Below are 24,910 nucleotides of genomic sequence, written 5' to 3' on the forward strand. Positions count from 1 at the left end.
GGGCATGCCCCGCAAAGGGCCCTGTTCAGGGCTGGTAAGGTAAAAGAGCTTTGAACTTTAGTAATTTAGAATAGAGTAGGGCATTTTTTTATTTTGGGGGGCTTTGTTATTTTATTAGGGGGCTTAGAGTAGGTATAATTAGTTTAAAATTGTTGTAATATTTTTCTTATGTTTGTAAATATTTTTTTATTTTTTGTAACTTAGTTCTTTTTTATTATTTGTACTTTAGATAGTTTATTTCATTGTAGTTATTTGTAGGTATTGTATTTAATTTATTTATTGATAGTGTAGTGTTAGGTTTAATTGTAGATAATTATAGGTATTTTATTTAATTAATTTATTGATAGTGTAGTGTTAGGTTTAATTATAACTTAGGTTAGGATTTATTTTACAGGTAATTTTGTAATTATTTTAACTATTTTAGCTATTAAATAGTTCTTAACTATTTAATAGCTATTGTACCTGGTTAAAATAAATACAAAGTTACCTGTAAAATAAATATTAATCCTAAAATAGCTATAATATAATTATAATTTATATTGTAGCTATATTAAGATTTATTTTACAGGTAAGTATTTATCTTTAAATAGGAATAATTTATTTAATAAGAGTTAATTAATTTCGTTAGATTAAAATTATATTTAATTTAGGGGGGTGTTAGTGTTAGGGTTAGACTTAGCTTTAGGGGTTAATACATTTATTAGAATAGCGGTGAGCTCCAGTCGGCAGATTAGGGGTTAATAATTGAAGTTAGGTGTCGGCGATGTTAGGGAGGGCAGATTAGGGGCTAATACTATTTATTATAGGGTTAGTGAGGCAGATTAGGGGTTAATAACTTTATAATAATAGCGGTGCGGTCCGGTCGGCAGATTAGGGGTTAATAAGTGTAGGCAGGTGGAGGCGACGTTGTGGGGGGCAGATTAGGGGTTAATAAATATAATATAGGGGTCGGCGATGTTAGGGCAGCAGATTAGGGGTACATAGGGATAATGTAAGTAGCGGCGGTTTACGGAGCGGCAAATTAGGGGTTAATAATAATATGCAGGGGTCAGCGATAGCGGGGGTGGCAGATTAGGGGTTAATAAGTGTAAGGTTAGGGCTGTTTAGACTCGGGGTACATGTTAAAGTGTTAGGTGCAGACGTAGGAAGTGTTTCCCCATAGCAAACAATGGGGCTGCGTTAGGAGCTGAACGCGGCTTTTTTGCAGGTGTTAGGTTTTTTTTCAGCTCAAACAGCCCCATTGTTTCCTATGGGGGAATCGTGCACGAGCACGTTTTTGAGGCTGGCCGCGTCCGTAAGCAACTCTGGTATCGAGAGTTGCAGTTGCGTTAAATATGCTCTACGCTCCTTTTTTGGAGCCTAACGCTGACATTCTGTGGACCCTCAATACCAGAGTTATTTTTATGGTGCGGCCAGAAAAAAGCCAGCGTTAGCTACGCGGGTCCTTACCGACAAAACTTTAAATCTAGCCGTTAGTTAATAATAGTTATAATATTTAGATGTATTTAAATAATATTTAGGTTAGGGGGGTGTTAGGGTTAGTGTTAGACTTAGGTTTAGGGGTTAATAATTTTATTACAGTGGCGGCGGTGTGGGGGGCAGGATAGGGGTTAATAAATTTATTATAGGTGGCGACGGTGTAGGGGGGCAGATTAGGGTTTAATAAGTTTATTATAGGTTGCAGCAGGGTCCGGGAGTGGATATTTTGGGGTTAAACTATTTATTTAGTTGGGGCGGGGTCCGGGATCCGCAGGATAGGGGTTAATAACTTTATTATAGAGGGCGGCGGTATAGGGGGGGCAGGATAGGGGTTACTAGGTATAATGTAGGTGGCGGCGGTGTCCGGGAGCGGCGGTTTAGGGGTTAATACATTTATAAGAGTTGCGGCAGGGTCTAGGAGTGGTGGTTTAGGGGTTAATAACTTTATTTAGTTGCGGGGGGCTCCGGGGGCGCCGGTATAGGGGGTAGAACAGTGTAGTTAGTGTGGGTGCTTAGTGACAGCTTGTCAATAAAGCTGTCAAAAAGCCGAAGAGCAGCGAGATCGGATGAGTGATAACTCTCACAGTCCACTGCTCATCGCTCATACTTGGTGCGCGGTTTTTTGACAGATTTTTTGATAACTTAGGCGAAATTTTTCAGGTCTGCGGCAGCGATGGTAGGCGGGCGTATTGGGCCGGCGAAGGCAGGTAAAGTAGACGGCTTGATAACTAGGCCCCATGGGCCCCTATTTAACAAAGTCTGGCGGACCTGACCTCGCTGAATATGGAGAGCAATATGCTCTCTGTATTCAGCATTGCACCAGCATCTCACAAGAGCTGCTGGTGCAACGCCGCCCCCTGCAGACTCACAGCCAATGGGCCGCCAGCAGGGAGGTGTCAATCAACCTGATCATACTCGATTGGGTTGAATTCCGGCAATGTCTGTCTGCCTGCTCAGAGCAGGCGGACAGGGTTATGGAGCAGCGCTCTTTGTGACCGCTGTTTCATAACTGCTGTTTCTGGCGAGCCTGCAAGCTCGCCAGAAACACGGGGCATCAAGCTCCATTCGGAGCTTGATAGATAGGCCCCATAATCATTAATATGATTTAATAAACTCATGCAAGTTGATTTGGAAATTTGTTATGCAAAAGTATGTATATGTACGCTCGTTAGTCTTTATAAGTATTATTTGGAAGAAATTCATAATAATATAATACTAGTATTTAATCAAATGTATGTATTGTATATCTTAATGCTTAGCAATTCAGTGTACCAGGACTGAACACATACTTTAAAAGCGCCACTCTGTGACACTCGCTGCAATTGATTGACCTGGTCTGATCTTTAGATGGCGCTGTAGCTGGTGTGGTGATGTAAGAATCTACGTCAGTGGCACTAACTGTACATGCGCATCGTTCAGACCCAGCACCATATTCCTACCCAGGTAGACCCCAGTGATAGAACTCGTATAATGAGTACCATGGGGGGTTTGGAAAAGAAAGACATGTCTATCTCAAAATTCAAGAAAACGGCAGAAAAAAAGATAACAGTAAGTATTTATGTTAACGTTTTAAAACATTCTTTTGATTGCTAAAAAGTTTTTTTGTACTGTTTCATGTCCCTTTAAATATAAATAGAAGGAAGTGAAGATAGTTGATGTGTGAAAAAGTCATGCAATAAATGCACAAAGACATTGTCCAAAATAAAAATAACAAAAACAGCATCATGTTTATTAAAGAATACACAAATCTTCAACACTGGAAAAAACATTGGGCTCCATTTATTGAGGGTGGAGCAGACATGATTTGCTACCGTGAATCATGTCCACTATACATCTCTGTGAGAGGACAGCGTACACTGTTTGCATTTATCATTGCACAAGCATTTCACACGCAATGCCTGTGCAATGCCGCCCCCTGCTCTTTAGTGGCCAATCAGTCGATAGCAGGGGCTGTCAATCGACCGCTGTTTCATAAATTTAATTTTAGGCAAACCTTAAATGATGGGCCTTAAATGGTGCCCATCTACTCATAAGCCAAGTTATGACATGTGAGAAAGACATTATAGCTTTTTAAGAGGTCAAGGCAAGGCAAAAAATATTTTGAATTTTTATTTTTTATTTTAAGATACTCCTGTGGTATTCTCTATGTGTGATGTATTTTGGAATGTTCACTATGTGCAACGCCCTTGCAAAAACACAATATCCAGGTGGATTCAATCTTGAACTCTTATTTTTTAAATGACTGGAAAGCACCAGAGTATTTGCCTAAAATAACAAACATTTGTAAAATAAAGTTACATTTATTTAAAAAAAAATCAACATTGTAAAGTAACTATAATTAAAAAAATATATTGATAATAATGTTACATTTCAATAAACTTTATTAAAAGCTAAACTTGTTTTTTTTTACATTGCACATGTTTTTTTTGTTGGTGAGTTTTGGTTTCAGGTTTTTGCTTTTTTTTTAGCAAGAGAATTATGATAAACTCTCAGACCAGAAATAAACCTGGTCTATACAAAGAACAGCATAGATTACATAATAATTACATATTGATTGTGATATGCCATGAACTTAAATAGGATAAAGCATTAGGTGATTTTGCCTGTCAGAAATATAAAACCTCATGCTGCTCTTCACATGTCTCACTCCAAGTTCCTTAATTTAGTTTGATGAACAGCAGTGAAACAAACAAAAAAAATACAATCAATTCACCAAGTAGGAAGCATGTACCCAGTGGCACATTTACTCTATGAAACATCGTGGGCTTGGAAAATGATTTGTTATAGCTATGAGCAAACATTTGACAGTACACTGGGTAACTAAAATTAGATATAATTTTAATATTTCTAAAAGTATTAAAGGGACATGAAACCCAATTTTTTTTCTTTCATGATTTAGAAAGAGCATGTAATTTGAAACAACTTTCTAATTTACTCTCTTAATATCCTTTGCTGAAAAACATATCTAGATAGTCTCAGTAGCTGCTGATCGGTGGCCGCGCATAGATGTCTCATGTGATAGGCTCATCCATGTGCTTTGCTATTTCTTCAACAAAATATAACTAAAGAATGAAGCAAATTAGATAATAGAAGTACATTGGAATGTTGTTTAAAGTTCTATTCTCTATCTGAATCATGAAAGAAAATTTGGGTTTAATGTCCCTTTAAATATAATATCAGCAACAAAATTAAAAACCAACTTCTTTAAAAAAAGGTTTATTCTAGTCATAATAAAAATAAACACTGCTACTTTTACAACCTTAAGGATCCAATCCAGCTAGAAACTTGTTTAAAAATCACCTGAAATCCAATAAAGAGACAGGGTCAGTATTTTAGTAATACTTTGTAGCCTTTTAATCATCAACAATCAAAGGCAGTCAGTGTAAGATCTGACGCGTTTCACGCATGCACACATGTGCTTCCTCAGAGAAAAAGTAAAAATCTACTTGTATTAAAACCTTGAGCGACCTTTCCATTCAGAAATGTGTTTAAAAATAAATACTAGTTTCCAGTCAGAAATTGTTTTAAAAAAAATAAAAAATTGTTTTAAAATCTTGAGGGTCTACTCCAGCCTAATGTGGAGGCACATTGCATGTTTTTATGTTAATTGTTTTTTAACATTTTAAGAAATTCCAGTCTGTTTGAAAGCACCATAGTAGCCTACTTAACACAATCTTTTCAAATGCATTTGTGGCGAAGTAACACCCTTGATAACATGTATGGGGAGATATTTACATTATTATTCCATTCCATCAGAAAATATTTACAGCACATTTTACAGAATATTTAGAGATTTCAAGTTCTAAATCTCAAAACCTGCTGAAAACCCAAGTTTGTCAGTTTTGTTTAGTATTTTGTGGTTGTTTGTATTGCTTTTATCAATCCTCCTAACATTTCCTAATTACCAAAGACTTGTGGACAGAGTTATTACAGTTCGTGTCAGAATTCTGGGTGTATTCTGAAATACCCAGTGTCTTGTATTGCTATTTCAAACTAAACAGAAGTCACCGTGATAGATACTATCACTAGGCTTCTATAGGAGGTGCTTAACTCTTGCAAGAAGTGTACATAAAAATGCAAAGATATATGTACTTGTATATGAATGTGAAGGGATGTCAACTAGCAATGGGACAAATATCAATGTATTACACCAAATATACCCACACAGTATGTTAAATTTCAAGTAAGTAATGCTGTGTTTAAGTGTTAAGAATTATACAGATCTATAGTCTGGGCAAACCAGATCTGGAAAGTCCAGCGAGTTTCTTCAAATGTCCATCAATACTTGAACAGGCTGCTCTCTGTCTTCACCCAACGGGATGATGTAATTCTATGATGTAAAACAAAAGCAGAAACAGAGGCGCCACATGTGTAGATCAATATAACCAAAAAATCCAATAAAGGAGCAGAATAAGGGTACTCACAAACGAGGCGGCACTCTCTTGTTCCAGTAGGGGCGGGCTGGTTTTCAACAGCAAACCAGCTGGCTGTATGTTGATCTCCCCCAGATGAACTGGAAATCTTTGTCTCCTGGATCCCAGCTCAATACTCCTAATGGAAATGACAAACTTCGGCCAAAACTGCAGTGGAAGAGCTAGAATGCCCTTAGGTTACTGCTATGAGGGTAGTTACACCAACACCAGACTTATGTAAAAGTATAAAATCAGTATTTTATTATACAAAATAAAAATACCAAACGGTATAACAAATTACAGCTGGGTGATGACAATCTATCTCCCCATAGAACCATACAATATAGCGACGCGTTTCTCTGGGAACCCCCGTTTCCTCAGGCTTGTATATTCATTGTGTACATGGGTGCCCTTTATATTGGGCTCAGTAACCTAATATTCAAATAAACCCTCCCCTTCCTTTGCACAAATTAACCTATCACGTCCTTCCTTTCCCAACACTCCCCATTGTTGTGGTAGTGTACTGTTCAATTAGTTAAATTTATATGTTACATCAATATTGTCAAGTATAAAACATTGTTTACCGATGTGTCTATAAAGAATATATGGCAGTGAGCAGTTGGATCGAAGATTGACAGTTTCGATCGTTCCCTGTGAATGTTATTATAGGAGTAAACAAGCTAACATATGTTGCGTACCTGGCCAATAGATTGTGACCATGTTGGGGGCCTGTCCTTATATGCCATTCTCATTGGTTACACCCTATAATGCGTGCTGCAGATAATGTTATCATGACGTAGCGTCATGTGGTCGGAAATGTAGCAAATAGCTATTGCCGTGATTAAGACGTCAAAGGAGACGACGCATGATCACATGATCACTACGGCCCGTGCATATATGTATCTCTATCCATTAGGGTAGCTAAGGGCGAACTGGTTACGCCCATATATACCTCTAACACCAATAGAAAAACGTAAATTGTGATTGGTATCTTACCATTGGTTATTTATATATTGGTTATTTATATATTTATGTATATAATATTACAATCGATATGGTGGAACATAAAATAAGTGAATAGATATCTCTAATTGTGAGATTACACATCATGAACTCATGGCGATATAACATAAAGTCCACATGTCGAAAAAAATATATAAAGTGTTTTATCTTGTGATTTCGGCGATCAAATAAGTCTCTAAATTTCCGTGTTTATTAATGTAGACAAGGAAAAAGACTTTAAATATAAACTATAAAACTAAAATATACGCCAATAAAACAAAAATATGTGATTTTACGATCTAAAGTCTGTAAGTTGCCATTTAATGCAATAAATATAAATAAAGTGTCATAGTGTATGTGAGGTGAATGACTAGTGAATAACAATAAGGGACTTATATCCTAATATATATATAGATGATGATAATAATAATGGGTTGCATTAATGATGGAAAAAGTACTTTAGTGACATTGTCGCCCAATAAAAAGGAGTGTAGAAGGTGTGTGAATGGGCTAACAATAATTGTGAAATATGTGGTGAATAAGTGTGATTGGAACTGATGTAATGAGGTAAGGTGAGATCGTAACAATGTGAAAAAAGGGGGATACAAAAAATACAATAAAATGAATATAATAATCAAATTTCCTAATTTATATGTGATACGTCTGACGATAACGATAAATAAAAAAATTCCCTAGATATGTGGTCTAAAATATAATACTTATGGATGCAGAGCCAACAACAATGGGGTGGGGAAAGTCCAGCGAACAAAATACACATATAACCATACATATATTAAAAGTAACAGTGTCCCGTATGTATATATGAACATAAATATCTACACAAATACTGCAGAGTCTATGACCTCATTAAGGCCAGTGGGAAATAAACTATTGAATTTGAAAATCCAATAGGTTTCCCTTTGTCTCAATTTGGAAAATCTATTGTACATATTACTAGGAGGAATTCTTTCCAATGGTGTTATTTTGAATGAACATTTACCAGGAATATAGCTGTTACAAATATGTCTGGAAACACTATGTTTTAGTGATTTGGATTTAATATTCCTCAAGTGTTCGCTCCATCTGGTCCTGACCTTTCTGCAGGTCCTACCTATATACTGGATCCCACATTGGCAGGACAATGCGTATATTATAATAACTCTGTGTAACTTTTTTGGTATGAGATTGTATCACAGAGCCGCTCATCACTGTGCGGATGCGGCTCCTGGATCCACCCTTACTGCAGCCCTTAGCGTTGCATTGCTAGGCAATCTGACGCATATTCTGTGCCGACCCGCTCTGATGATGTCAGATGGGCTTTTAATTCTCTAATAGTCGGATCATCTATGCCAGTTTGTTTGGATTTCCTCCAGTCTCCTGGGTCTGTTTACAAAGTGCCATGATTACTCTGACCACTGCCTGCTGACCACTGCCTGCTTGATTATTCTTTTGGATTGCCCTTCTGCCTGCTATAAAGATAAAACTGACCACTGCCTATTTGACTTCTCTTTGTATATCTTTCAGAGCTCCCAGCAACCTCGGCAGTGGCACTATCCAGCTCTGTAAATACTACTTGTTGTTATTTTCTTTGCTGCTTTAGTGGGTCATGTCCTGGGTTTTGCTCAGTGTGCTAGCATGTGCCTCCATTCAACAAAGACATGATATCAAGACAATGTAATAGCAATTAGCCTGAACTTCAAATAAGTAGTAGATTTTTTTCTGAAAATTTTCAAAGATATGTGTATTTCCACTCTTACTGTATCATGTGACTGTTATCAGCCAATCACAAATGCATATACGTATATTCTGTGAATTCTTGCACATACTCAGTAGGAGCTGGTGACTCAAAAAGTTTAAATAAAGAAAGATTGTGCGCATTTTTTTTTTTTTTAATAATATTTTATTGAGGTTTTTATATGATACAGCAGCAATAAAGCAAATCAATACAGGAATATGCAATATACAAAGTACCTTCTAACAACGAAATGTAAGCACATTAGCAGAAATACAGTGTCTAACATTCAGAATATCTGTTATAAAGCCTTGAGAGTGTAAGTCCACTAGCAACAACTGTGTTTTTATATATAACACTTAACCAAAATGAAACCTCATTTTATTTTACAAGATATATCCTTAGAATGACTATTGCTCCAGTCTCTCATGGACCGGCAGAACTATGCTTATTATATAAAATGCTAGTCACATAGTAGCCTCATGAACCTCCCCACTGATATATAGAGGTATACCTTATATCCCTGGAGGAAAAAGAACTAAAATGATAAACGGTCTTAATTAAACCATGACACATAAATTATAATCTAAATTAAGTTTTAAAGCTTGCATGATATTACTTAGAAATAATGTGAAATAGCAGACCAAAGCCGCTCTCAAATAACCCAGCCTTACTCCTGGGAATATATAATCACCCCCTATAAACTGTAAATATGCTATTATAAAGCAACTAAATAAATTAAAAAATAAAATATTCACCAACCTTAGCGTAATATAGTTAACTGCGGAAGAACACCGCCCAGTATTAAAATAAGGGGGGGGGGTTGGAGGGATGTAACGTAATGTAATGTAAAACCGCATTATATTTAGAGAAAAAGGGGCAATGATATACTATGCCACCTGACCATTTAGAGAGTCTCTTGAGTCTAGGAAGTCTAATACTTGGACGTTAATAAAGCTGGCCTCCAAGTCCCAGTTATATCATATAAGGATCCCTTTTAATTGTATCACAGAAAACATTTATATAATCTATTTTAAACACAATGAAGTATCATACAGACCCATTTTATACAAGTATACAAGTACAGATCATAAACCAGCCGATAGCAAGGGATATTTACAAAGATTGTGCTTGCCCCCCAGGTATGGGCCCTATACCTAAGGGTAGATACGTAATGATAATAGTAAAGCAATCCCTAATAAGACACTTAACATTCATGATCTGTTACCATCTACTTTAATTATGGCATAAAATTCAAGCATGTATGAGCAAACAGAGAATGAGTCTAGAGATCTGATAGCATTAAGGGGAGCTTATGATAATAAATACCAGATAAACACAAAGGGCAGACCAGAATTAACAGAGAGTTAGACAGCCAGCAACAACATATAACTTTCAGGCCATATTAGTAATAGCTAAGATCTCTATAAAATTCTCAAATAATATATTTATTCTTATAAGTATTCCTCTTAGTCTTTAATAGAACTCAACTAGCTCTGACCATTATAATGATTCAATAAGGAGGAAGTTAGCCAATGACACTACCCCTCTTGGGTCTTATAATTTATAATTAAGATTAGCCACTGAGCTTAGACAACTGTTTAAAGATGTCTAGAAACAAACACTAATACATACAGACTCTTGTAATTAACTATTTGTATGCTTCTACTAAGTGATCTGACTCAGCTAATAACTATAAGTTACTCCCATATTAGACTAAGAGTATGGAGTAATATTACTAAAGAATAGCAATAGTAAAACTGATAGGTAATCTTAATAAAAGGCTAAAACAAATACACAATCCCCATGCAATAGACCCATCAAAGTCCAAGACATCAGACAGCAATAGTATCATAGAGACCTGAATATCTATAGCTAAATGTCTTATGGAAGATAAAGCATAAGGTCAGGGTGAGAATGTTCCTCGAAACAGTGGGTGCTAGGTCATTTCAGCCTTAATGAAATGTTATGATGCACTACCCCACTCCAGTTTTGGCTATGGTTGCAAAGGCATGCCGCAGTTCAAGACCTGCATCCCATCCAACCCCTTCCATGACAGCCCAAGGTGGTAAAGAACAGCAGCCCGCAGCCAGACCCAAGATGCAGAAAGTGACCGGTACACACCAGACTGGCTCCACAACTGATGCGGGTCTGAAGTCACCTGTCTCAAAGTCCGGTCCATTTCAGTATTGTGTAGGACCAAGGGCTCTGGAAGTGCTGTATGAAAAGGCAAGTCACCATCTTTAGATTTGAGGTTGCAGTCCTGGGCGCCATAACATTCTGAGATACGCTGCGACGGCTCGGTGAAGTGAACCTCTAGCTTGTCACTCAGGCCTTTTATGAGCGAAAGCAATGTGGCCTCCATGTCTCACCTACAAGATACCATAGCAGCTGGTGAATAGGGAAGGTAGAAAAAGTAGCAAAGTCTTTATGCTTACTGCTTTGCGTGCCTGCCGTAGATCCACACCATGCGGCTCTGGGTTGAAAGTAGTTTAGGTGGGGAGCTATTATGTCGGGCTAGATAGAAAATACCATCCGCTGCAGCTCCCTATTCACTCTTGATGTGTTCAATGAATGTTGTCACTGTTAGATGCAAGTTTTTGAGTATCATATCAAACTGTTTTGTCGCTTATCAGATATTCCTAGCACGGAGCTCTATAACTTTGCGGCCATACTTGTCTGTGGCTGGCTCCGCCCCCAGATTGTGCACATTTTGTTAATGGAAGTAAATTTGAAAGTTGTTTAAAATTGCATGCTCTATCTGAATTAAAAAGTGAGTTTCATTTTAAGTGATTTCTGTATTTACTATGATGCAAGTCTATTTTTAATTTCTTGTTAATTGCTATGTGATGTCCAAGCCTTGCCAAAACTTCCTATAATCCCTAAATTTACTACTTGACTAATGACACAACTTCGGCCAACTCTAAATAATATCGGTTTATTTTAACCTTATCTCACTGATCAGGCCTGAATAAAACTTCCTCAATTAAATAACATAAACTGGGACAAAGTATTCTCTAATAAAAATATAGAGGATAAATGGATAACATTTTAAACTTTGTTAAATAAATAAACATATCAACAAATACCATATGGTTATAAAAGTAAAATAAATAAATCCAAGATAATGTGGCTAAATAAAAATGTGTTAAGAGAAGTTTGAAAAAACATAGGGCGTTTAAATTATTCAAAGAAAATAGTACATACCAACATACCAAATTTATAAGTAATGTAACAAAGTATGCAAAAAAAGCAATCAGATTAGCCACATTTGAAAATTAAAGATTAATTGCAAAAGAATCTAAGTCTAACCCTAAAAGGTTCTTTAAGTACATAAATAGCAAACAAATCTAAGAAGGACACTATAGGTCCATTAAAATGTGTGGAGGGTAGCATGATTAACAGTGACAGGGAGAAGGCTGAGGTACTAAACCAGTTCTTTTCTACAGTATACACAAGAGAGGAACCAATAGAGGATACTTTGGAACAAACTAGAACATGCCAGCCCATACCAATAACTAAGTTATGTCTAGAGGATATCAGAAAAAACTGGATAATATTAAAGGTAAATAAAACTCCAGGCCCAGATGGAATACGCCCAAGGGTTTTACAGAAACTTAGCACTGTTATAGACAAACTTCTACTCTTTATTTTTCAAGACTTATTATCCTCAGGCATAGTACCCCAGGATTGGTGTAACGCTGATGTGATGCCACTCCTGAAAAAGGGAAACATTAATAGTGGTGTTCAGAGCGCCTCAATCAGGGCAAGGTGGCTGAGAATCTTAGTATAAGTGTTACCACAATTGGGTAATGGAGATATAATTACTTGGATGAATCCTAAGTGAGTAGTGGCTTATGGAAAAAGTGTAATATTATGCCGTGAATGGACAAGTGATGTAAAATACAAGTGGTGTAAAATACATACAATTTATTACAAAAGGTTAAAATTGTGGATCCACAATGTACAATTTAAAAAAAACAATATCTTGTAAAAACAAGTACAATGGTAAACTGATGGTAATAATAGTATGAGTCAATAAATTAAAAATAGATCTTCATCTCTAAATTCCCCGCAGCTACTGGTGGGTCCTACAACATGTAGATCTCTGGTACTAAGACCTTCTTAGGCAGTAGGGTTGTGTGTGAGTAGATGGAATATAGTGTGTTAGTGAAAGTGTACAGATCAATAGACTTGTAATAGGACCCTGTTACAAAAATAAATAATCCAATACAGAAGTCAATGTTCAAATACAATCGTAAGTTTGACTCCTATGTGTTCCAAAAGACAAAAAACAAATGATGTACGTGCAAAATTGAAACATAAAAATAGAAAGAAAAAATACAAATAGAAAAATAATTGCAAAAATATGAAAACGAAAAATGTGAAAAATGAAAGTGAAAAATAAAGTCATTTGTAATTATCCAGTTTAAAAGTGAAATTAATAAAGCCAAACTTGTTTCCTGGTGGTGAGAATCCTTGCTGTGGATCCTAAGTGGTGAGAATCCTCATGATGGATCCTAGTGATCTCTCAGTTCTCTCAATGAGTCTCCTAAGTGTCCTGTGGATATGAAGAATAATAGTGTAGATTGTACAAAAACTAGTATAAGAATTGAAAATATACTTACCAGCTAGCAGTCAACGTGTTTCGGACTCTTCTAAGGCCTTTATCAAGACTCAAGTCTTGATTTTTGCCTTTTAACACATAGGAGTCAGACTCATGGTTGTATTTGAACATTGACTTCTGTATTGGATTATTTATTTTTGTAACAGGGTCCAATTACAAGTCTATTGATCTGTACACTTTCATATTCCATCTACTCACACACAACCCTACTGCCTAAGAAGGGCTTAATACCAGAGAACTACATGTTGTAGGACCCACCAGTAGCTGCAGGGCATTTAGAGATGAAGATCTATTTTTAGTTTATTGACTCATACTATTATTACCATCAGCTTACCATTGTACTTGTTTTTACAAGATATAATTTTTAAATTGTACATTGTGGATCCACAATTTTAACCTTTTGTAATAAATTGTATGTATTTTACACCACTTGTATTTTACATCACTTGTCCATTCACGGCATAATATTCCGCTTTTTCCATAAGCCACTACTCACTTAGGATTCATCAAAGTAATTATATATCCATTACCCAATTGTGGTAACACTTATACTAAGATTCTCAGCCACCTTGCCCTGATTGAGGTGCTCTGAACACAACCCTCCAATTCCATTCATCCCTGGGTTAGCTAGGTAGCCTTTGTTCAGAGCCATAGGTGCTATTGTCTCTAGCCGCTTAGTCTGCACCTGATAATTTGACATCAATAGTGGGGAAGATATTTGAAGGGATTAGAAGGGATTTATTGATTAGCATATTCATGTAAACAAGATTATAAGCATGGTTTTATGAGAAATAGATCATGTCAAACTAATCTAATTAGATTCTACGAGGAAGTAAGTAAAAATATAGATAAAGGGGAATCAGTTGATGGGATATACTTAGATTTTGCAAAAGTGTTTGGTACAGTACCACATGAGGGATTAATGTACAGTACACAATTAAGGGACTGGGAATAGCTGAAAATGTTAGCTCATGGAAAAATAACTGGATAAAAGACAGGGAGCAAAGAGTACTAGTAAATGGATCATACTCAGATTGGTATTCAGTGGAGTCCCCCAGGGATCAGTACTGGGCCCTGTTCTTTTTAACATTTTTAATAATGACTTGGAGCAAGGATTAAAAAGCGACATCTCTATTTTTGCAGATGATACTAAGTTAAGTAAGGTCATTAGGTCAGAGAAGGATGAACTTTCGTTACAAAGGGATCTGCAAAAAACAGAATTTATGCTTACCTGATAAATTTCTTTCTCTTGTGATGTATCGAGTCCACGGATTCATCCATACTTGTGGGATATTCTCCTTTCCCTACAGGAAGTGGCAAAGAGAGCACCCACAGCAGAGCTGTCTATATAGCTCCTCCCTTAGCTCCGCCCTGCAGTCATTCGACCGAAGGCTAGGAAGAAAAAGGAGAAACTATAGGGTGCAGTGGTGACTGAAGTTTTTTAATTAAAAATATACTACCTGTCTTAAACAGACAGGGTGGGCCATGGACTCGATACATCACAAGAGAAAGAAATTTATCAGGTAAGCATAAATTCTGTTTTCTCTTGTAAGATGTATCGAGTCTACGGATTCATCCATACTTGTGGGATACCAATACCAAAGCTTTAGGACATGGATGAAGGGAGGGACAAGACAGGTACCCTAAACGGAAGGCACCACTGCTTGTAAAACCTTTCTCCCAAAAATAGCCTCCGAAGAAACAAAAGTATTGAATTTGTAAAATTTGGAAAAAGTATGAAGCGAAGACCAAGTCGCCACCTTACAAATCTGTTCAACAGAAGCCTCATTTTTAAAAGCCCATGTGGAAGCCACTGCTCTAGTAGAATGTGCAGTAATTCTTTCAGGAGGCTGCTGGCCAGCAGTCTCATAAGCCAAACGGATGATGCTTTTCAGCCAAAAGGAAAGAGAGGTAGCCGTAGCCTTTTGACCTCTCCGTTTACCAGAATAAACAACAAACAATGAAGATGTTTGACAGAAATCTTTAGTTGCTTGTAAGTAGAACTTTAAAGCACGAACCACATCAAGATTGTGCAACAGACATTCCTTCTTTGATGAAGGATAAGGACACAGAGAAGGAACAACAATCTCCTGATTGATATTCCTATTAGAAACAACCTTAGGAAGAAACCCAGGTTTGGTACGCAAAACGACCTTATCTGCATGGAAAACTAGGTAAGGTGAGTCACACTGTAAAGCAGATAACTCAGAAACTCTTTGAGCCGAAGAGATAGCTACTAAAAACAAAACTTTCCAAGATAGAAGCTTAATATCTATGGAATGCATAGGTTCAAACGGAACCCCTTGAAGAACATTAAGAACCAAATTTAGGCTCCATGATGGAGCAACAGTTTTAAATACAGGCTTGATCCTGACCAAGGCCTGACTAAACGCTTGAACGTCTGGGACATCTGCCAGACGTTTGTGTAAAAGAATAGACAAAGCAGATATTTGTCCTTTTAAGGAACTAGCTGATAATCCCTTCTCCAATCCTTCTTGGAGAAAGGACAAAATTCTAGGAATCCTAATCTTACTCCATGAGTAACCCTTGGATTCACACCAACAAAGATATCTGCGCCAAATCTTATGATAGATTTTCCTGGTGACAGGCTTTCTAGCCTGAATCAGGGTATCAATGACCGACTCAGAGAAACCACGCTTTGATAGAATCAGGCGTTCAATCTCCAAGCAGTCAGGCGCAGAGAAATTAGATTTAGATGCTTGAACGGACCTTGGATTAGAAGGTCCTGCCTCATTGGCCGAGTCCACGGTGGAACAGATGACATGTCCACCAGGTCTGCATACCAAGTCCTGCGTGGCCACGCAGGCACTATCAGAATCACCGAAGCTCTCTCCTGCTTGATTCTAGCAACCAGATGTGGGAGGAGAGGAAACAGTGGAAATACATAAGCCAGATTGAAGGACCAGGGCACTGCTAGAGCATCTATCAGTACCACCTGGAGATCCCGGGACCTGGACCCGTAACAAGGAAGTTTGGCGCTCTGTCGGGACACCATCAGATCCAATTCTGGTGTACCCCATAGCTGAGTCAGCTGGGCAAATACCTCCGGATGGAGCTCCCATTCCCCCGGATGACTTAGGAAATCCGCCTCCCAGTTTTCTACCCCTGGGATATGGATTGCTGAGAGATGGCAAGAGTGATCCTCCACCCATCGGATTAGTTTGGTTACCTCCATCATCGCTAGAGAACTCCGTGTTCCTCCTTGATGATTGATATAGGCTACAGTCGTGATTTTGTCCGACTGAAATCTGATGAATTTGGCCGCAGCTAGATGAGGCCATGCCTGAAGCGCATTGAATATCGCTCTCAGTTCTAGAATGTTTATCGGGAGGAGAGATTCCTCCCGAGACCATAAGCCCTGTGCTTTCAGGGATTTCCAGACTGCACCCCAGCCTAGCAGGCTGGCATCTGTCGTTACTATTAGCCACTCTGGCCTGCGGAAACACATTGCCTGAGACAGGTGGTCCTGAGACAACCACCAGAGAAGAGAATCTCTGGTCTCTTGGTCCAGATGCAGTTGAGGAGATAAATCTGCATAATCCCCATTCCACTGTTTGAGCATGCATAGTTGCAGTGGTCTGAGGTGTAGGCGGGCATAAGGAACTATGTCCATTGCCACTACCATGAGTCAGATTACCTCCATACACTGAGCCACTGATGGCCGAGGAATGGAATGAAGAGCTCGGCAAGTGATTAAAAGTTTTGATTTTCTGACCTCCGTCAGAAATATTTTCATTTCTACCGAGTCTATCAGAGTCCCTAGGAAGGAAACTCTTGTGAGAGGGACGAGAGAACTCTTTTTTATGTTCACCTTCCATTCGCGAGATCTCAGAAAAGCCAACATGATGTCCGTGTGAGACTTGGCTAGCTGGAAAGTCGACGCCTGAATTAAGATGTTGTCTAGATAAGGCGCCACTACTATACCCAGCGGTCTTAGAACCGCCAAAAGGGACCCTAGCACCTTTGTGAAAATTCTGGGAGCCGTGGCCAACCCGAAAGGAAGGGCCACAAACTGGTAATGCCTGTCCAGAAAGGCGAATCTGAGGAATTGATGATGATCTCTGTGAATAGGGATGTGTAGATACGCATCCTTTAAATCCACGGTAGTCATATATTGACCCTCCTGGATCAGAGGAAGAATAGGCCGAATAGTCTCCATCTTGAAAGATGGTACTTTGAGGAATTTGTTTAGAATTTTGAGATCCAAGATCGGTCTGAAAGTTCCCTCTTTTTTGGGAACCTCAAACAGGTTGGAGTAAAACCCTAGCCCTTGTTCCGCTCTTGGAACTGGGCAGATCACTCCCATGGTATGTAGGTCTTCTACACAGCCTAAGAACGCCTCTCTGTCTGGTTTGCAGACAATTGAGAAATGTGAAATCTCCCCCTTGGGGGGGGGAGTCTTTGAAGTCCAGAAGATATCCTTGGGACACAATTTCTAAAGCCCAGGAATCGTGAACATCTCTTGCCCAAGCCTGAGCGAAGAGAGAGAGTCTGCCCCCTACTAGATCCGGTCCAGGATCGGGGGCTATCTCTTCATGCTGTCTTAGAGGCAGCAGCAGGCTTCTTGGCCTGTTTACCTTTGTTCCAAGCCTGGTTAGGTCTCCAGACTGACTTGGATTGGACAGAATTCCCCTCTTGTTTTTCTGCAGGGGAAGCTGAAGCGGGACCTTTGAAGTTCCAAAAGGAATGAAAATTATTTTGTTTGGTCCTCATCTTATTTGTTTTATCCTGAGGGAGGGCATGGCCTTTCCCTCCAGTGATGTCTGAAATAATATCTTTCAGTGTAGGCCCGAATAGGGTCTTTCCTTTGAAAGGGATGTTCAACAACTTAGATTTTGATGACACATCAGCAGACCAGGACTTAAGCCATAACGCCCTGCGTGCTAAAATGGCAAAACCTGAATTCTTTGCCGCTAATTTAGCCATTTGGAAAGCGGCATCTGTAATGAAAGAATTAGCCAACTTAAGGGCCTTAGTTCTATCCATAATATCCTCTAATGGAGTCTCCACCTGGAGAGCCTCTTCTAGAGCCTCAAATCAGAAAGCAGCTGCAGTAGTAACAGGAACAATGCATGCAATAAGTTGGAGAAGAAAACCTTTATGAACAAAAAATTTCTATTGGAGACCCTCTAATTTTTTATCCATAGGATCTTTGAAAGCACAACTGTCTTCGATAGGTATAGTTGTACGCTCAGCAAGATTAGAAATAGCTCCCTCAACCTTAGGAACAGTGTGCCACGAGTCCGGTATGGTGTCAGATATGGGAAACATTTTCTTAAAAACAGGAGGGGGAGCGAACGGAATACCTGGTCTATCCCACTCCTTAGTAACAATAGTCACAATCCTCTTAGGGACTGGAAAAACATCATTGTAAACAGGAACCTCTAAGTATCTGTCCATTTTACACAATTTCTCTGGGACCACTATAGGGTCACAATCGTCTAGAGTAGCTAATACCTCCTTGAGCAATAAGCGGAGGTGTTCAAGCTTAAATTTAAAGGCCGTCATATCAGAATCTGTCTGAGGGTGCGTCTTTCCTGAATCAGAAATCTCTCCCTCAGATAACAAATCCCTTACCCCTACTTCAGAACATTGTGAGGGTATATCGGATACGGCTACTAAAGCGTCAGACGGCTCAGCATTTTTTCTTAACCCAGAGCTGTCATGCTTTCCTTGTAAACCAGGCAGTTTAGAGAAAACCTCTGTGAGGGTTTTATTCATAACTATGGCCATGTCTTGTAAAATAAATGAATTTGACGCATTAGAGGTACTTGGCGTCACTTGTGCGGGCGTTACTGGTTGTGACACTTAGGGAGAGCTAGATGCTAAACCCTCATTTCCTTCTAACTGAGAATCATCTATTGCAATATTTTTAAGTGCTAAAATATGCTCTTTATAATTTATAGACATATTAGTGCAAATGGGACACATTCTAAGAGGGGGTTCATCAATGGCTTCTAAACACATAGAACAAGGATTTTCCTTGGTGTCAGACATGTTAAACAGGCTAGTAATGAAACAAACAAGCTTGGAAAACACTTTAAACAAAAACTGTACTGTGCCTTTAAGAGAAAAAAAGCTGCACAAACTCTGCAAAACAGTGTAAAAAAGCAGTAAACAAAACAAAATTTTTACAGTAGCATCATAAAGCCTTAGTAACTTTGCACCACTATGCAAATAAACAATTAACCCCTTAATGTAAAAACCAGATTGAAAAAACTTAAAAACCGGTAAAATAATGTTCAGCACCTTGCCACAGCTCTGCTGTGGAGCCTACCTGCCCTTTAGGAATGATTTGTGGGGGAAAAAACCTCTTTACAACCCTCAAATACAGCAGGAATCTCTGGAGAAGTAGCTGGATGCTTCTGAGGTAAATAAACTGTGCAACTGAAAATAGGCCCCTCCCACCTCACTCGATGTTATGGGGCCTAAAAGAAACACCACAGAGTGTTTCTCAAACTAGCCATGTGGGTTAATAACCCTTAAACAAGCCACAAAGATCCCTTAAAGTCCCTCAAAAAATGTTATATTTGTAATTAAACCAAAACGTTTTTTCCTATTAGTGTCACCAGTAACTATGAGCCCTTTATGCAAGCTTGGATTCCTCTTTTACTGAATACAGCTTACCTTTCCCTCATGGGGATATTGCCAGCCTTTTCTAGAAATATCACAGTCTGTCTAGAAAAAAAATAGACTGAACATACCTTAATGCAGTTTAGCCTGCAAACTGTTCCCCCAACTGCAGTTTTCCTGTACTCTTCAGCCCTTGTGAGAACAGCAATGGATCTTAGTTACAAAATGCTAAGATCATCATCCTCCTTGCAGAAATCTTCATCCCTTTTCTGCCAGAGAGTAAATAGTACACACCGGTACCATTTAAAATAACAAACTTTTGCTTGAGAAAATAAAAACTAACATTTTTGTCACCACACTCACTTTACCCTTCCTAGCAGGTAAGCAGGCAAAGAGAATGACTGGGGGGTGGAGCTAAGGGAGGAGCTATATAGACAGCTCTGCTGTGGGTGCTCTATTTGCCACTTCCAGTAGGGAAGGAGAATATCCCATAAGTATGGATGAATCCGTGGACTCGATACATCTTACAAGAGAAATTAGAAGTATGGGTAGGTAAATGGAAAATTAGATTTAATACAGGAAACTGCAAGGTTCTACATTTTGGAAGTAAAAATAAGCAGTCAATGTATTATTTAAATGGGAAAAGACTTAGCCAAATGGAGGAAAGGGATTTGGGACTAGTAATAGATAACAAGCTAAAGATGGGTGCAGAATGCAGGGCAACAGCTTCAAAGGCTAATAAGATACTAGCATGTATTAAAAGAGGCATTGATTTAAGGGAGGAAAGCATAATTCTGTCTCTATATAAATCCCTGGTAAGACCTCACCTTGAGTATGGAGTGCAGTTCTGGGAACCGATCTCAAAAAAATTTTTTTGCAGACCTAGAAAAAGTTCAGAGAAGGGACACAAAGCTAATATGGGGAATGGAGAATTTAGGCTATGAGGAGAGGTTAGCCAAACTGGGTCTGTTTTTTTCTAGAAAAAAAGACGCTTGAGAGGTAACATGATTACTTTATATAAATATATTCAAGGGCCATATACAGTGATGGCAGAAGCGCTGTTTATTCCAAGAAAATTGTTTTTGACAAGAGGTCACAATTTAAGGTTGGAGGAAAAGAGATAGAATATCCTGCAACAGAAACATTTTTTTACTGTAAGAGCAATACAATTGTGGAACTCATAGGTAGTGAATGCCACTAACTTAGATACATTTAAAAATTAATTGTATACATTTCTGGTTAGAAACATAATTCATGGATATGATTGCTTGTATTTAATGGGTCACCTTTTAGTGAAATTATTTCAACTTAACTGGAGCTTTTTTGTAAGTATGTTAGATTTGTATAGGTTAAACTCAATGGACTTTTCAACCTCATCTACTATGTTATTATGTTTGTAATTGTCCTTTGAATGTCTGGGATCCTGTCATTAACTAATTTAATGGACCCAACTGACTGCACTGCCCTATAAATGTAAAACTTTATGAGGAATGCAATGCAAAGGGTTAGCATTGCAAGTGCACTATCATATGCTCACATTTATTAAGTTAGCATTTTATAAGAATTATACGATTGATCAAAGCATAAGACACAAGGCAAGTGATCCCCTTATGTAAAAATGCTCCTTAGCTTCATTTGTTTGCTACCTCTTGCCTCTGTAACAAAACTATATTACTCATTTACTCCTTACCCCTTCACCACCTACAACATTCATTGATTCATCTCTTACTCTCACTTAACAATTTCTCTCATGAGCTTCACACATTCCTAAAATCTCTCTCTCTACCTGCATGACATCCCCAAAACACTATATTGCTAAACTGTATTTTATCATATGTCAGTCTCCTTGCTTATGCTAGCTGCTAGTGATATTTATCCTAATCCAGGTCCCTCACAAGTTCCCAATCTCATCCCCCCCATATATGCCTTTCTATAGACTTAGAAACTGGAACTCTGGAAGCCTAAATCCAATTCCTTGTGAACCTAAAGCCAACACCCCCATCACTTGTGCTCTTTGGCCATCACTTGTGCTCTTTGGAACTCTCACTTCTATCCATGACCTCTTAATCACCCATTCCATCATCCTTTTGGCTCTCAAAGAAACCTGTCTATCTCTCTCTGTCTCTGCTCTTAGGCTCTAATGAGCCAAAGTGCTGCAAAGTGGCGATACATTCAAAAGGGATTTGCTAAAATTAGAACTATGGGCAAGTGAATGGAAAATGAGATTTAATACGGAAAAATGCAAGGTTCTACATTTTGGAAGTAAAAATAAGCAAGCTACATATTTCTTAAATGGGACAAGACTTAGCCAAACACAGGAGGAAAGGGATTTGGGAGTAGTAATAGATAACAAGCTAAAGATGGGTGCACAATGCAGGGCAGTGGCTTCAAAGGCTAATAAGATACTAGCATGTATTAAAAGAGGCATTGATTCAAGGGAGGAAAGCATAATTCTGTCATTATATAAAGCCCTGGTAAGACCTCACCTTGAGTTTGGAGTGCAGTTCTGGGGACCGATTGCTAAAAAAGATATTGCTGAACTAGAAAAAGTTCAGAGAAGGGCCACAAAGCTAATAAGGGGATTGGAGAAATTAACCTATGAGGAGAGGCTAGCCAAACTGGGTTTGTTTTCTTTAGAAAAAAGGCGCTTGAGAGGTGACATGATTACTTTATATAAATATATTCAAGGCCCATATACAGAGATGGCAGAAGCTCTGTTTATTCCAAGAAAATTGTTTCTGACAAGAGGTCATAATTTAAGGTTGGAGGAAAGGAGATTTAATCTCCTGCAACGGAAACGTTTTTTTCACTGTAAGAGCAATAAAACTGTGGAACTCATTACCAAAGGAGGTAGTGAATGCCAATACCATAGATACATTTAAAAATAGTCTGGATAAATTTCTGTATATAAACAAAATTCATGGATATGATTGCTAGTATTAAATGGGTCACATTTTAATGGGGTTATTTAAGCTTAACTGGAGCTTTTTGTAAGTATTTTAGATTTGTATAGGTTGAACTCGATGGACTTCAGTCTTTTTTCAACCTTATCTACTATGTTACTATGTTACTATGTTAATGTGATGTCGAGAATGCAGGCAAAATATTAAAAAAAAGTTCTGACATTACTGTTTAAATGTAGCATCAGCTAGAGGCATTTTGCTAAACATTGCAATGGGTAGCGATGTTGGCAAAATATTCCAACCAGCATCTGCACTGACATTGGTGATATTAAAGTAAAGGATCCCTTTTAAATATATAGCACTAAGCCTAATAAATGTACCTATGAAGCCCTAAACCAACATAACCAATCACCACAAACTAACCCTACCCTACTTAACCACTAAACCACCAATAGCAAAATGCAATAAACTTCCTAACCTATTTACCCCTATACTGCCAATAGAGCATCACAATAAACTTCCTAATCTATTAACCCCTTTACTGCCATAACCACCACCGCAAAGTACCCCTGCACTATTTAACCCCTATACTGCCACATTCCTCCATTGCAAACTACCCCTACACTTTTTGCAAAACGTCTTATGAGTGCTGCTAGTAACCCCTGAAGTGTATCTACAAAGAATGTATTAAAGTGCTTTATAGTGTTACTGTATGTTGATAGCAGTCAGAATTGTGATATGAGACTGTATAGGAAGTCCATGGGAGATTCCATGTATGTCAATATTGTATAAAAACCTCTGTCCTATTTTAGGACCACAATGGTGGAATAAGGTATATTTCTGATTTTATGCAAAATTTCTATTAAACATATAAAAGGAGATGCGCTGAGCCTTGACTCACGTTAAAAGTACAGCTAATTTATTTTCACGCTTCATACACAATACAAACCTACTTACTAGATATACATGAGGACATATCCTAAAAAAAGCATAAGGTACAGTTGTCTAAACTCAGTAACTCACAGTCCGCTCACCATTGACAGAATCTTTCCAATTGGAGTTAAGCAGATCAGCAATACCATCGTTAGTCAGATACCTCTGCCATTATTCTTGGTGATTTAAACCTCCCTGTTGACAATCCCATAGCGCCTGGACTGCAAAAAAAAAAAAAAAATCTAGCTTGCTTGCTCTTATGGTCTGTCACAATGGACCAACTCTTCCACTTAGAAAGATGGAGATTACCTTGATCTGAGTTTCATCTATCAGTGCACTGTCTGAAACTTCACAAATTCCCCTTTTCCTCTTTCTGACCAATTAATCTGTACAACTCCACTCTTAAAGGGACAGTAAATGTAAAAAATAAGGTTACATAATTCTAGACATAGTGCAGAATTATGTAACATTATCTTAGCGACATCTTGAAAAAAATTTGAGAGTTTTTATCTTCAAAAGTTACATTTACCTTGTTTCCTCTCCAGGCACCTATTTACTTTGTTACCTCAAACATGTGCAAGTGAGGTTGCAATTTTGTTTTCATGCTTTACTTTTAATACGTGTTCCAGTTTTGCAAATATATTATATGTCTATCTTTCTATGCAGGGTTCTGGATGTGAATGAGAAACAGCTTTTAAACTAAATTCTCCATTTCCAAAGCTCTCTGAAGAACCTCTTAGTTTTGACTTATTAGATAATCTCTCCAGATCAGAGAGGTTTAAAGAATTAGGTGCAGTCATGTTGAAATTTAGGTTTTACTTATCTCATCTGCTAAGGCCAGTTAGGTACAGATTTAAATATAATATGAAAGTGACCAATCAATGTATGTGTGGAATGTTCTCACAAAACTTTGAAAGTGTATATTTTTCAGAGTTAAATTACAGGCCATGTAATGTAATAATTCATAATTTATTAAGGAATTTATAATTAAATTATATTGCAACATTTTTGTTTCATAATTATAGATTTTATATAACAATATGAATATTTTACTGTCTCTTTAAAGAGGCAGTCTAATCCAAAATAAACTTTCATGATTCAGATAGGGCATGTAATTGTAAACAACTTTCTAATTTACTTTTTTCACCAATTTTGCTTTGTTCTCTTGGTATTCTTAATTGAAAGATTAACCTAGGATGTTCATATGCTAATTTCTTAGACCTTGAAG

Source organism: Bombina bombina, chromosome 10, assembly GCF_027579735.1.
Source record: "Bombina bombina isolate aBomBom1 chromosome 10, aBomBom1.pri, whole genome shotgun sequence".
NCBI lineage: Eukaryota > Metazoa > Chordata > Amphibia > Anura > Bombinatoridae > Bombina > Bombina bombina.